General features: G+C 48.0%; 1 protein-coding gene across 7 annotated transcripts in view; it reads left to right on the forward strand.

Moving 5' to 3' along the window:
* Positions 1-13,681, forward strand: part of LOC139276085 (syntaxin-binding protein 5-like) — a 671,748-nt gene that overhangs the window by 200,417 nt on the left and 457,650 nt on the right. The gene's annotated exons all lie outside the window — the stretch shown is intronic.

Consider the following 13,681-nt stretch of genomic DNA (forward strand, 5'->3'; position numbering starts at 1 on the left):
CTACACATTTCAGGATTTCAACTTGAAAAGCCTGGTGGCACTGTCTTTCTGTGGCAAAAGGGTTATTTGGGAACCAGGTAGATGTGACCCTTGAGAATTTTATGAAACATCTGCAGACCTTTTGAGTATATGCAGGGATTGCTCTGATGACCAGAATGCTTAGCCTGCACCATGAGGTCACTCCTTCAGAATAAAGCAAGATTCATCCCAAAGATTAAATGCTCCTGACAGGATGGACAGTAGGGGGCCAAGAAGACTAATGTGTCAGCTTTACTTATTGTTCTAACCTTTAAAATGCTTAAGTAGAGCATATATCGTTGAACCTGAGGACTGAGAGAAATTTAGAATTCAGCAGAGGAGGACAAAGGGTTGAATTAGGAGGGGGAAAATAGAGTACGAGAGTAAGCTTGCAGGGAACATAAAAACTGACTGCAAAAGCTTCTATAGATATGTGAAGAGAAAAAGATTAGTGAAGACTAATGTAAGTCCCTTGCAGTCAGAATCAGGTGAATTCATAATGGGGAACAAAGAAATGGCAGACCAATTGAACAAATACTTTGGTTCTGTCTTCACTAAGGAAGATACGAATAACCTCCCGAAAATACTAGGGGACCGAGGGTCTAGTGAGAAGGGGGAACTGAGGGAAATCCTTATCAGTCAGGAAATGGTGTTAGGGAAATTGAAGGGACTGAAGGCTGATAAATCCCCAGGGCCTGATAGTCTGCATCCCAGAGTACTTAACGAAGTGGCCCTAGAAATAGTAGATGCATTGCTGGTCATTTTCCAACATTCCATGGATTGGAGGGTAGCTATTGTAGCCCCACTTTTTAAAAATGGAGGGAGAGAGAAAACAGGGAATTATAAACCGGTTAGCCTGACATCGGTGGTGGGGAAAATGCTGGAATCAATTATTAAAGACGTAATAGCAGCGCATCTGGAAAGCAGTGACGGGATCGGTCCAAGTCAGCATGGATTTATGAAAGGGAAATCATGCTTGACAAATCTTCTAGAATTTTTTGAGGATGTAACTCGTAGAGTGGATAAGGGAGAACCAGTGGATGTGGTGTATTTGGACTTTCAAAAGGCTTTTGACAAGGTCTCACACAAGAGATTAGTGTGCAAAATTAAGGCACATGGTATTGGGGGTAATGTATTGACGTGGATAGAGAACTGGTTGGCAGACAGGAAGCAAAGAGTGGGAATAAACGGGTCCTTTTCAGAATGGCAGGCAGTGACTAGTGGGGTGCCGCAGGGTTCAGTGCTGGGACCCCAGCTATTTACAATATACATTATTGATTTAGACGAAGGAATTGAAGGTAATATCTCCAAGTTTGCAGATGATACTGAGCTGGGTGGCAGTCCGAGCTGCAAGGAGGATGCTAAGAGGCTGCAGGAGGACTTGGATAGGTTAGGTGAGTGGGCAAATGCATTGCAGATGCAGTATATGTGGATAAATATGAGGTTATCCACTTTGGTGGCAAAAACAGTAAGGCAGATTATTATCTGAATGGTGACAGATTAGTATAAGGGGAGGTGCAAAGAGATCTGGATGTCATGGTACATCAGTCATTGAAGGTAAGCATGCAGGTACAGCAGGCAGTAAAGAAAGCAAATGGCATGCTGACCTTCATAGCGAGGGGATTTGAGTATAGCAGCAGGGAGGTCTTATTGAAGTTGTACAGGGCCTTGGTGCGACCACACCTTGAGTATTGTGTGCAGTTTTGGTCTCCTAATCTGAGTAAGGACGTGCTTGCTATTGAGGGAGTGCAGCGAAGCTTCACCAGACTGATTCCCGGGATGGCAGGACTGACATATGAGGAAAGACTGGATTGGCTAGGCTTGTACTGGAATTTAGAAGAATGAGAGGGGATCTCATAGAAACTTATAAAATTCTGACGGACTGGACAGGTTAGATGCTTTGGGGAAGTCCAGAAGCAGGGGTCACAGACTAAAGATAAGGGGTAAGCCATATAGGACCGAGATGAGGAGACATTTCTTCACTCAGAGAATTGTGAACCTGTGGAATTCTCTGCCACAGAAAGTTGTTGAGTCCAGTTCGTTGGACATATTCAAAAGGGAGTTAGATGTGGCCCTTACGGTTAAAGGGATCAGTGGGTATGGAGAGAAGGCAGCAGTGAGGTACTGAGGGGTTGCATGATCATATTGAATGGCGGTGCAGGCTCGAAGGGCCGAATGGCCTGCTCCTGCACATATTTTCTATGGGCCCAAGTTTCCACATGATTTGCGCCTGATTTTTAGGAGCAACTGGTGGAGAACGGACTATCTTAGAAATCGCAATTCTCCACATTTTCTTTTTCTGCAGTTCTAGTCAGGTGGAACAGTTCTACTTTGGAACAGAATTTTTTCTTCAAAAGGGGGCGTGTCCGGCCACTGATGCCTGATTTCAAAGTTTCCACAGTGAAAACGTACTCCAAACTAAGTTAGAATGGAGCAAGTGAAGATTTTTGTAGAACTGAAAAAACCTGTTCTACACATTAAAAAATCAGGCACAGGTTACAAATTAGGCGTAGGGAACGAGGGGGGGGGGAAGGGGGAAGGGAAGTCATTAAATTCGACAATAAATCTTTATTTATACTTCTACAAATATTATACAAATAAATCCAACCTGAATAAACATTTATAAGCAAAGAAAAGATTAAATAAACCATTTTCCTACCTGTGTGAAGGCACGGAGAATGCTGCAGTCAGCCTGAGGCGCCCGTTCTTCCCGCGGGGGGGGTAGGAGGCGCCCGTTCTTCCCGCGGGGGGGGGAGGAGGCGCCCGATCTTCCCGGGGGGGGGGGTAGGAGGCGCCCGTTCTTTCCCGCGGGGGGGGGGGGTGAAGGCACCCGTTCTTCCCGCGGGGGGCAGAGGAGGCGCCTGTTCTTCCCGCGGGGGGAGAGGAGGCGCCTGTTCTTTCCCACGGGGGGCGGGAGGAGGCGCCCGTTCTTTCCCGCGGGGGGGGGGGAAGAGAGGCGCCTGTTCTTCCCGCGGGGGGGGGGAGAGGAGACACCGTTCCTTCCCGCGGGGGGAGAGGAGGCGCCCGTTCTTCCCGCGGGAGAGGGGGGAAGGAGACAGTGAGAAGGCTGCAAGTGCTGATGTGCTGATGGCAATGTGCTTTTATTAAAAAAAATTTCAAAAATTAAACAGCTACAATGAACTACAGAAATGGCCGAGTGCCAATGTTTTTTTCACACTGCGCATGCGCGAACGCTCCAACGCGCACCTGCAGCGTTGCCGGCAGGAAAAAAAAAAATTTAAATAGTACCCGCCCCCTCCCACTTACAAAATCGGCGCGAGTGTAGGCTCCGCCCCCCTGGGAGCCGCACCAGGTAGACAAGGAGCTGCAGAACGCTCCAGAATCGCGAGTTTTTTTTTAGGCGCCGTTTTAGGCGCGGAAAATGGGCGCCCAGCTCGGAGGGGCGCCCGTTTTTTATCGTGTGGAAACTTGGGCCCATTATTTCTATGTAATAGCTGTTGAATAATACATTCAATAAACCATACTCTGCTCACCAGCTAATTTAACATTTTGAGCACTAATTTTAAATGGGAACGTTTAGTATTCTTAAGTGGCAATAATTAGATTGTAGGTACCCGAAGCAATGCTGTGCTTCAGGTGCTGTAGTTCCATATTTTCAGTGCAGGATGTTGAAATTGAATGCCAGAGCCTCGTATTATGAGGTGTGGACACCTGAGAACTACCTTGTGCTTGACGTGGACTGTGCATGGCAGTACAACCAGGAATTGCTTTGAGCACTTCAACTCCCATAATGGATGCTTCAAAGAGGCTCAGTTAAAAATTGTCCTCTCCTCCACAAAGGAGAACCATTTATTACAGAAGCTCCTGCTGCATGGCCTTCAATCCCCGATCTGTGAACTGTACCATTCTTCCTGCTGTGATTTTCTTTTTTAAGTCACCACCTTAAAGCAGTCTGCAGCTCTTTTACTATTTCTGGCGTCCAATAACCTGCCCTCACGACCTCAGTACTGTCCCACCATATCATTTGCAACAAGATGGCCGAACCATCTAAATTATGTAAATTAGCTTGTATATTATGCATGGCCATCAGCCAATATGTAGCAGTCCCTTAATTTTGACACTGTTTAGATACTCATTAGAGTTCAAAATATTTCTGTTTAGTATTAGAGTTCTAAATGGTTAAAGTGAAGGTGAGCAGAGTGCCATTATCAGATACAGAGTAACTAGTTTCAGAAGCACATTAAACTTTTTGAACTCCCGGCTATTGTGTCTGTAAGTAAGCACTCTAGTAGTGACTCCACGAGGCAAGGTATTGTACTTGAACTGTGGGGACCTTAGTCCATTTATTACAGCTCCTGAGTGAGGGTACAGCATGGTGAACTCCCTTTTATACCTGGTTACCTGTAGTGTACAGGTGACCCCTAGGTCTCCATCAGTAGCACCCTCTGGTGGTATAAACATAGTGTTTACAGTGTGAAGGTACATCCAGTAGTCTTATGTGACTATACTTAATGTTATACATACACACCATCACTCTCCCCTAAGTCTTGTGCCACTGGTCTTTGCCTTGTGTGCTCTGGCCGTAGACTTGAGTGCTCAAAGCCCTTGCACCTTGTTATTGCTTTGGCTTGGCTCTCTTCCTATAGACCCTCAAGTCCTTATTGCCACAACTTTGGGAAATGTCAGCAGTGGACGGTTAGAGGTTGCAGTGGGGGTTGAGTGGGTTCTGGGTGTGATTCATGTGTGTCCATAGCTACATACATCCATTCCCCCCCCCCCATACATATATCATGTGTGTGGCTCAACACCTGCATGTGCATACATGTACAGACTGAAAGAACGAAAAAAACATATGATTAATTACATCACTGTTTGGGTTTTGCAGTAGTGGAACAAGTACATTTTACAAGTAAGGTACATACGTGGTATCACAGTCTTGCCCTGGGGTGTAGGTGCAGGTGGGTGAGGACGCTAGTTCCAGAGTAACCGGACTGTGTCCAGGTTGTCTGCTGGCGGCGCTGCGCCCCCTGCCAGCTGGGTAGGCTCGGATCGCTCACCTGGCTGAGTCTCCGGGCTTTTGCCGTTGCCTGGTGGTGGGCAGAGCCACAGGAGTGTGTGGCCTCCCTGCCCTCCTTTGAGGGCTGCAGTGTCTCCCTGTTGCCCTTCAGCGGTAGTGGGAGCCTGGTCATCCCAGGTCCCATTGGGAGGGTTGGAGGATGCTAGCCTCTTGCTCCCGGTGCTGGCCCTGGTGGCCAGAGAGGTAGAGCCGATCTGGGGCAGGGTATCTGTGGTGGTGCCTTTGCCGTCCGCTGATCGCTGGCCCTGCAACTGGTATGCTCCCTCTGTGTGTGGCCACATTCCTTGGGGCAGCACATTGGTCCCGGAGGTGTGGTCTGCATGATCGGGTAGCCCACTGGACCTGGGTGCTTCCGATGGGAGGTTGCCCTTGGTTTTGTTGGCGTACATGTAGAACCCAGCATCCCACATCATTTCTTCATTTACTGTCACAATACATTGGCTCCGACCACAATCGCCCGACTCGACACGGTTCGTTACATTTATATACTTGCATTTGTCAATTACATCTTTTACATGTGTATTACCGGCATCGCTGTACAAAGTTACATTTATATACTTGCATTTGTCAATTACATCTTTTACATGTGTATTACCAGCATCACTGTACAAAGAGCGGAACTGTCCCTTTAATTTCGATGGGTTGCCGGTCTCCTTTAAGAGGGCCTTGCAATCTTTACCCCAATCCAGTTCGCTGCTCGGCATCACGTGTTGCTCCTTCAGTGCTGCCCCTCGTGGTCTGGCCGCCGCCATCTTTACTTCAGCCGCTTCACCTCGTGGTGCGGGCGCCATCTTCTTTCTCTCCACGAGGTAGGCTGCGGGGATCCTTTTCTCCCCTGGTTCTGCCACGGAAACACGGAAACCTGTGCTGAATTTCTTCCTCCGGAGTCCTGCCACTGGAGCCTGGAAGGTGAGGTCGGGTCGTTTGGGCTGGATCATCTCGCCGTTGGGTTCAGCGGTCTGTGTCGTCTCCACGCAGTCGAGTTGGGCGGTTAGTTTTTCAGGAGTTGTGCTGTATCCAAATTTGGGGCCGCGTAGGACGTCGATCGCCGGGGCCTGGAAATTTTCCCAGCTCAAATGGATTTGTTTCATCCATCTTTTTCCTAGCAGCGTTGGACCATCACCAGCAACGATCCACAAAGGTAACTTGAGCATCACACTGCCATGGGACACCTGGTTGTCCACGCTGCCAACGAAAGGGATGGTGTCGTTTGTGTAGGTGAGCAGCTTCACTTGGATCAGGATCATTTTAGGTCATTCGATTGGATTGTCCCAGAGTTTCTCAAAGGCCATCTGATTCATCAGCGATTCACTCGCCCCTGTGTCCACCTCCATCGAGACTGGAGCAATGTTGATTTCAACTTCCATTTTCAACGGAGAGCTCTCGGTGGAGCAGGTAAACACTCTGTACACCTCTTCGTGGGGCTGAGCTGCCTCATGGACTCTTCATCATCGCTGAAGTCCGGATGATCGACCAACTCTTCAGCGACTAGGTGAGTAAAATTTCTCTTGCACATTCGCTGTAGGTGGCCCTTCGTGTTACAGCCTTTGCAAGTATAGTCTTTGTAGCGGCACTGGTGGGCCCTGTGATTTCCCCCACAGTGCCAACATGGGGTTGGCCGGTAGGCCCCATGTGGCGGACTCAGGGTTGCGGGACTCGGGGTTCTGCTCTCTCTACCCTGAGAGAGACCGCTTGCAGCAGACTTGCCTCTAAAAGGCGGCAGTCGGTTCACAGTATTTGCCGGGTTAGAGTCCTGGGGGTGAGTCATCCGCTTGGAATCGGAGGCCGAGGCCATGAACGCCTGGCTTTCGTTAATTGCCTTCTGCAGGGTGACCGTGGTGTCCACAGAAAGCAATTTGGAGAAGGCCCTCATGGTCGATTCCAATAATAAAGATGTCCCTCAGCGCTTCGGTGAGGTGGTCGCCAAAATCACACGGTGCAGCCAATCGTCTGAGGTCTGCAGCATATTTTGCGATTTCTTGGCCTTCGGGCTGCCGATGTGTGTAGAAAAGATGTCTGGCTGTAAGGATGCTCTCTTTAGGTTTGAGCTGTTCCTGTATCATCATTATGAGCTCCGCATATGTTTTGGTTGTTGTCTTCTCTGGTGCTAGCAAGTTCCTGACGAGACCATGGACAGTAGGTCCACAGCTGCTGAGCAGGATAGCTCCGCACTTATCAGCCAGCGAGGTCGATGTGTCTCCCACCAGGTCGTTCGCAATAAAGAAGTGTTCGAGCCTTTTCACAAATGCCTCCCAATCTTCCCTTTTGGCGAATTGTTGAAAGTTGCCAAGGTTAGCTATTTTTCACGTGGAAATTCGTAATCTTGTCGCCAGTTATTGTGTCTGTAAGCACTCTAGTAATGACTCCACGAGGCAAGGTATTGTCCTTGAACTGTGGTGACCTTAGTCCATTTATTACAGCTCCTGAGTGAGAGTACAGCATGTTGAGCTCCCTTTTATACCTGGTTACCTGTAGTGTACAGGTGACCCCTAGGTCTCCACCAGTTACACCCTCTGGTGGTACAAGCATAGTGTATACAGTGTGAAGATACATCCAGTAGTCTTATGTGACTGTACATTGAGTGTACAGGGTATATACTTATGTTTTACATACACAACACAGGCGATAGAGCGAGAAAGTGATTTCTCAAAGGTGAATTTAGTGTTGTCCTAAATTAACGTAACTGACTTGATTTGTCTTGGAGCTTTATAAAAGCTAGTTTTACATTGTCTTCAAGCAAAGCACCTTGGAAACTTTCTTGCGTTAAAGACAATGGGTCATAATTTGCTGTAGCATGGCATCTAAAGGTACATAGGATTACAAAGGATTACATAGGATATATGACGCAACCAGTCCATGCCAGCATTTTTCTCCACTCGAGCTTCCTCCGGTCTTTCCTCATCTAAATCTTTCAGCATAACCCTCTATTCCCTTCTCCCTCATATGCTTGTCTAGCCTCCCCATAAATGCAACTGTACTATTCGCTTCATCCACCCCCTCTGGTAGCGAGTTCCACATTCTCACCACACTTTATGTGAAGAAATTTCTTTTGAATTCTTAAATGGATTTCTTGGTGACTATCTTATATTGATGGCCTCTAGTTATGCTCTTCCGCACAAGTGGAAACATTCTCTTTGTATTCACTCTATCAAAACCTTTCATAATTTTAAAAGACCTCTATTAGGTCACCTCTCAGCCTTTTTCAAGAGAAAAGGCCTGTTCATCCTTTCCTGATATGTATACCCCTCGCATTTCTGCTATCATCCTTGTAAATATTCTCTGCATCCTCTCCAGTATCGCTATATTCTTTTTATAATATGGTGACCAGAACTATGTGCAGTACTCTAAGTGTAGTCTTACCAAGGTTTGACACAGGTTTAGCATAACTTCCCTACTTTTCAATTCTATGGGCCCAAGTTTCGGGCCCGTTTTTCGCACCAGAAAGTGCGCCTAAAAAAAAACTTACCTATTCTCCGGCTCCCTGCAGGTCCTCTGGAGAAGGGCGCGGCGCAGCACGAGCTGTCGGGGGCGGAGCCAGGTCCCTGCGCTGAAAACAGTGCCGGGACCTCTGCACATGCGCGCTACAGTGGGCGCGCATGTGCAGTAGCTCCAGGTGCCCAAAACTGTGGGAGGGGCCCGAAGCATGCAGCCCCTAGCCCTGGCTGAATGGCCTCACTTGGGGCTGCGTGAATAAGGCTCCTCCCACCCGACCGGGACCCGACCCCCCCCCCGGACCTCTGCAACGCCCCCCCCCCCCCCCCCCATGGGACCTCCGCGACTCTTCCCCCGACCTCCGCGACCCCCCCACCTACCCTGTAAATCCAGCCCGAGGTCTTGGGCCCGGCCGTTCAGCCTCCTCTCTCCCTTCCACCTCTCCCCTTCTCTCTTCCCCCCACCCTTCCCTCCCTCCCCCCTCTCCTTCCCTCCCTCCCCCTCTCCTTCCCTCCCTCCCCCTCTCCTTCCCTCCCTCCCCCCTCTCCTTCCCTCCCTCCCTCCCCCCTCTCCTTCCCTCCCTCCCCCCTCTCCCTCCCCCTCTCCTTCCCTCCCTCCCTCCCTCCTCTCTCCCTCCCTCCCTCCTCTCTCCCTCCCTCCCTCCCTCCTCTCTCCCTCCCTCCCTCCCTCCTCTCTCCCTCCCTCCCTCCCTCCCTCCCTCCCTCCTCTCTCCCCTTCTCCCCTTTTCCCCTTCTCCCCCCCTTCTCCCCCCTTCTCCCCTCCTTCTCCCCCTTCTTCTCGCCCCTCTTCTCCTCCTCCCCACCCCCCCTCCTCCCCCACCTCCCCACCCCACCCCCTTCTACCCCCACCCTGCCCCACCGCCCTCTCCACCCACCCCACCCCCTCTACCTCCCTCCTCCTTCCTCCCCCTCCCCCCACCCCCTTCTCCCCTCCACCCCCACCCCCCTTCTCCCCCTCCCCCCCACCCCCCTTCTCCCCCTCCCCCCCCACCCCTCCCTTCTCCCCCTCCCCCTCCCCTCTCTGTCAGAAACACAGACACTGACAGACAGAGAGTGAGAGACAGACACACTGACAGACAGATACACTGACAGAGACACAGTGGGGGGGCCGTCCCAGCACGCTGTTGGAAGACTCCCGGTGCTGCAGTCGGTAAGTTGAAAATGTTTTATTTATTGATTTTAAAAAATATATATTTTTTATTAATTTTTTTTGATTGATTTATTGATGTATTTATCATTTATTATTGATGATGGTTCTTTATCTGTAAAACTGAAGTGTTTAATGTTTGTAAACTTCCCTTTAAACCCCCCCATTCCCTACGCCTAATTTGTAACCTGATTTTCTAAAGTGTAGACAAGGTTTTTTCGAACGTACAAAAATCTTCACTTACTCCATTCTAAGTTAGTTTGGAGTAAGTTTTCACTGCCTAAACTTTGAAAACAGGCATAAGTGGCCGGACACGCCTCCTTTTGAAAAAAAATTCTGTTCCAAAGTGAAACTGTTCTAACTGACTAGAACTGGAACAAACTAAATGCCGAGAATTCAAATTTCTAAGATACTCCATTCTAAACCAGTTGCTCCAAAAAGACAGGAGCAACTCAGGCCGAAACTTGGCCCCTATAGCTCTAGAAATAAACCCTAGCGTTGGTTTGCTTTTTTTATGACCTTGTTAACCTGTGTTACAACTTTTAATGATTTGCGTATTTGTACTCCGAGATCCCTTTGTTCCTCTACCTCACCTGGACTCACACCCTCCAAGTAATGTGACCTCCCTATTCTTCCTACCAAAATGTAGTAATTCACAATTATCTGTGTTGAACTTCATTTGCCAATTATATGCCCATTCTGCAAGCTTATTAATGTCGTCCTTTAATTTGTTGCCATCCTCCTCCGTATTGACAATCTCTTTCCCCCCCCCCCCCCCACCCCCAAATTTGGTGTCATCGCAAATTTAGAAATTGTGTTTGATTCCAAAGTCTAAATCATTAATATAAATTGTGAACAACAGTGGTTCCTTGTGGAACACCACTGCCACTGTGAATAGCTATCTTTTACCCCAACTCACTGCTTTCTGTCTTGAAGCCAGCTAGTAATCTGTTCTGCTACTTCTCCCCTGACTCTGCATTCTCTGACCTTGTTCATCAGTTTATTATGGGGTACCTTATTGAAGGTCTACTCTTTCTGTTACCTCTTAATTTTTTTTTTAGAGGTTGGTCAAGCAATCCTTTCCCTTTTGAAATCCATGCTGACTATTCATTATTGTATTTTTGGTTTCTAGATGTTCTATTATCTCCTTTAGTAGGGATTCCATTATTTTTCCTACCACCGATGTTAAGCTGACTGGTCTATAATTCCCTGGACATGTTCTATCCTCCTTCTTAAACATAGGTATTATATTAGCTATCCACCAGTCCTCTGGCACTACACCTTTTTCGAACGAATTATTAAATGTGAGTAGTAATGCCTCTCCTATCTCTTTCCTAGATTCTTTTAAAATACATGGATGCAATCCATCCGGACCAGGGGTTTTATCCTCTTGGAGTTTGATTAGTTTATTTAATATATACCCTCTTATTTTAAATGTACTTATCTCATTACTAATCTCATCATCCACTCATCATGTCCACCTGTTCTATCTCCCTGGTAAATACTGAAGCAATATTATTATTTAGTATTTCTGCCATCTCTCTATCGTTACTGTGGTATTATCCTTTAATGGCCCTGTGCCTGTAAAATATTTTGTTTTATGTTCATTGATGATTTAATTTCATAGTTCCTCTTTGTCTTCCTAATTTTATTTTGACTTCTCTCCTAATCTTTTCATATTCGCCCTTATCATGCACTCCCCTGCTGTCGTCTCCTCTTCTTAGACAATCCCCCGGAGTCGAGAATGACTTGCTTCCACAATAAAATGAGTTCTCCGGTGACTGGTGAGACCAATGCGGGACTTACAATCTCTGTCACAGGTGGGGCAGATGGTGGTTGGAGGGACGGGTGGGTGGGGTGCTTGATTTGTTGTACGCTCCTTCCGCAGTTTATACTTGGCTTCCACGTGCTCCAGTGAAGAGACTCAAAGTGTTCGGCACCTTCTTGGATGCTTTTCCTCTACTTTGAGGTCTTGGGCCAGGGAATCCCAAGAGTTGGTGGGGATGTTACATTTTGTCAAGGAGGCTCTGAAGGTGTCCTTGAAGCGTTTTCTCTGCCCTCCTGGGACTCGCTTGCCGTGACGTAGCTCGGAGTAAAGTGCTTGTTTCGGGAGTCTAGTATCGGGCATGCGGACAATGTGGCCCGTTCATCAGAGCTGATCGAGTGTGGTCGATGCCTCGATGCTGGGGATGCTGGCCTGAGAGAAAACACTGACGGTGTTTTGAGGTGTCTACTGTACATAGTCCAGGGGCTAGACTTTCCATTATTATCGCTTGGGCGATATTTTCGGCTTTAGTGGCTGTTTTATTTTTCACAATCGCCGGAATATCACCCATTTAAAAAAATGCTAGTTTCGCCTTTTTAATTTGTGCGATTAGCCTTAGCGATGTGAAATGGGCGATAGCGATATATTCAGTCGTGCAAAGCTGGCGTCCATAGCAATGGCTGTTCTGCGCATGGGCGTTTTTCTTTCAGGCAAAGAACTTTTCGCGCGATTCGGGAGGTCCGGGGTCATCAGGGAGGGAGAGAGAGAAGGAAGGTTGTGTCGCGGCAATGGAGATGGAACACGAGGAGTCGGGAGAGAGTGCTGCAGAGATTGCAGGGAGAAGGAGGGCAAAAGCCTTTTTTGATGAAGCCAACGAAGCTCTGGTCCACAGGGTGGGCGTGGGAAACCTTCCCCCCACATATACCAGCGAACGTGGGCGGACATCGCCGAAGTGGTAACTTCGGCAACCCACGATGTGAGAGAGACAAAGCAGTGCCGCAAGCTCTGGAACAGTCTGGTGACACCTGCAAGAGTAAGTATTAAATTATTAAATTTATAATTGTAATAATGCACTGACTCATTAATTAGAATGTAAATCTGCCGGATTGTAATTAAGCTGGGTAATCTTGGGTAGCAACCCTGTTAAGATTTGGATTTGGGTCGGAACCTGCGCCCCCAGGACCCTAACTCTGGGAGGGCAGGTGTCCCAGGAACCATTCCGTGCAAATGTGCATTCATAATCTTGCTGAGATACCTTAAACTGAATCAACAGTATTATTATTTAAACGTTTTGATCAAAAATTGGGGCCAAAGGAATGACTGGAAACAGACAGACCGCAAACACTCGGCATTTCTACCACTTTAGTTTAGAAGGAGAATTATTAAATTATATCACAGCTTGTGTGCTGTGAGCAACTGTTGAACTTGGGCACCGTCTCCTTTTTGGTTAGGTTGATGGATGGGGACCACTCAGCTTTGCCCAGACTGAGAGTCTCTCTGGCTGCTGTCAGTCACACAGTGACCCAGCCTGGATTGGGGGAGACCTGCCCTGGGAACTTGGGACATTAGCTCCGGCCACATGGAGGTCTCCGAACACAGCCCAAGGACACGGTGCCCCCCTCCCCTCATGGTCCGGTCATTGCCGAGCTCACCAGCAGTCCTGATTTCACCTCCCCCCCCCCCCCTTGGGGACCTCCATCGATTGCAATAACCCGGTTCCTTCCCCTCAGGCGGCGAATGGCACCGCCTGTGGATGGGGCCTTTCCTGGGGATTGTACGCGAGGGGGTTGGTGTCATGCATTAGTTCCTAACCGCGATATTATTAAAGTTCTTCTCTGAACATAAATGTTATAACCATGCATCAATTGCATACAAACTGTATTAGTATATAATGTTAACGATGAATAGCATGTGAAATGAATAATTGTGGATTGCAATATCTGTGTGATTCTATAATAGTACCTAGGCAAATTAGCTTATGCCATGCTCTTGTCATGTTTGCAGAAGAAGATATCTAAGAATCGGGCGGAGCAAAGGTGGACCGGAGAAGGGCCACACGGATCTTTTTCAGTTAACCGACCTGGAGGAGCGTGCCTCAGCCCTTGTAGGGGCACATAATTGTGCAGCCACCCATGGTGGTGCAAATTCCGTTGTTGCGCCACGTGAGTAATGTGTAAAGCAGTGGTAAACCAGTGGTAATTTAATGCCATTTGATTATAATATATGAATGATGTAATGCAGCATTCTATACTCTTCTGTAC

The sequence above is a fragment of the Pristiophorus japonicus genome, chromosome 11 (genome assembly GCF_044704955.1).
Source record: "Pristiophorus japonicus isolate sPriJap1 chromosome 11, sPriJap1.hap1, whole genome shotgun sequence".
Classification (NCBI taxonomy): Eukaryota; Metazoa; Chordata; class Chondrichthyes; family Pristiophoridae; genus Pristiophorus; species Pristiophorus japonicus.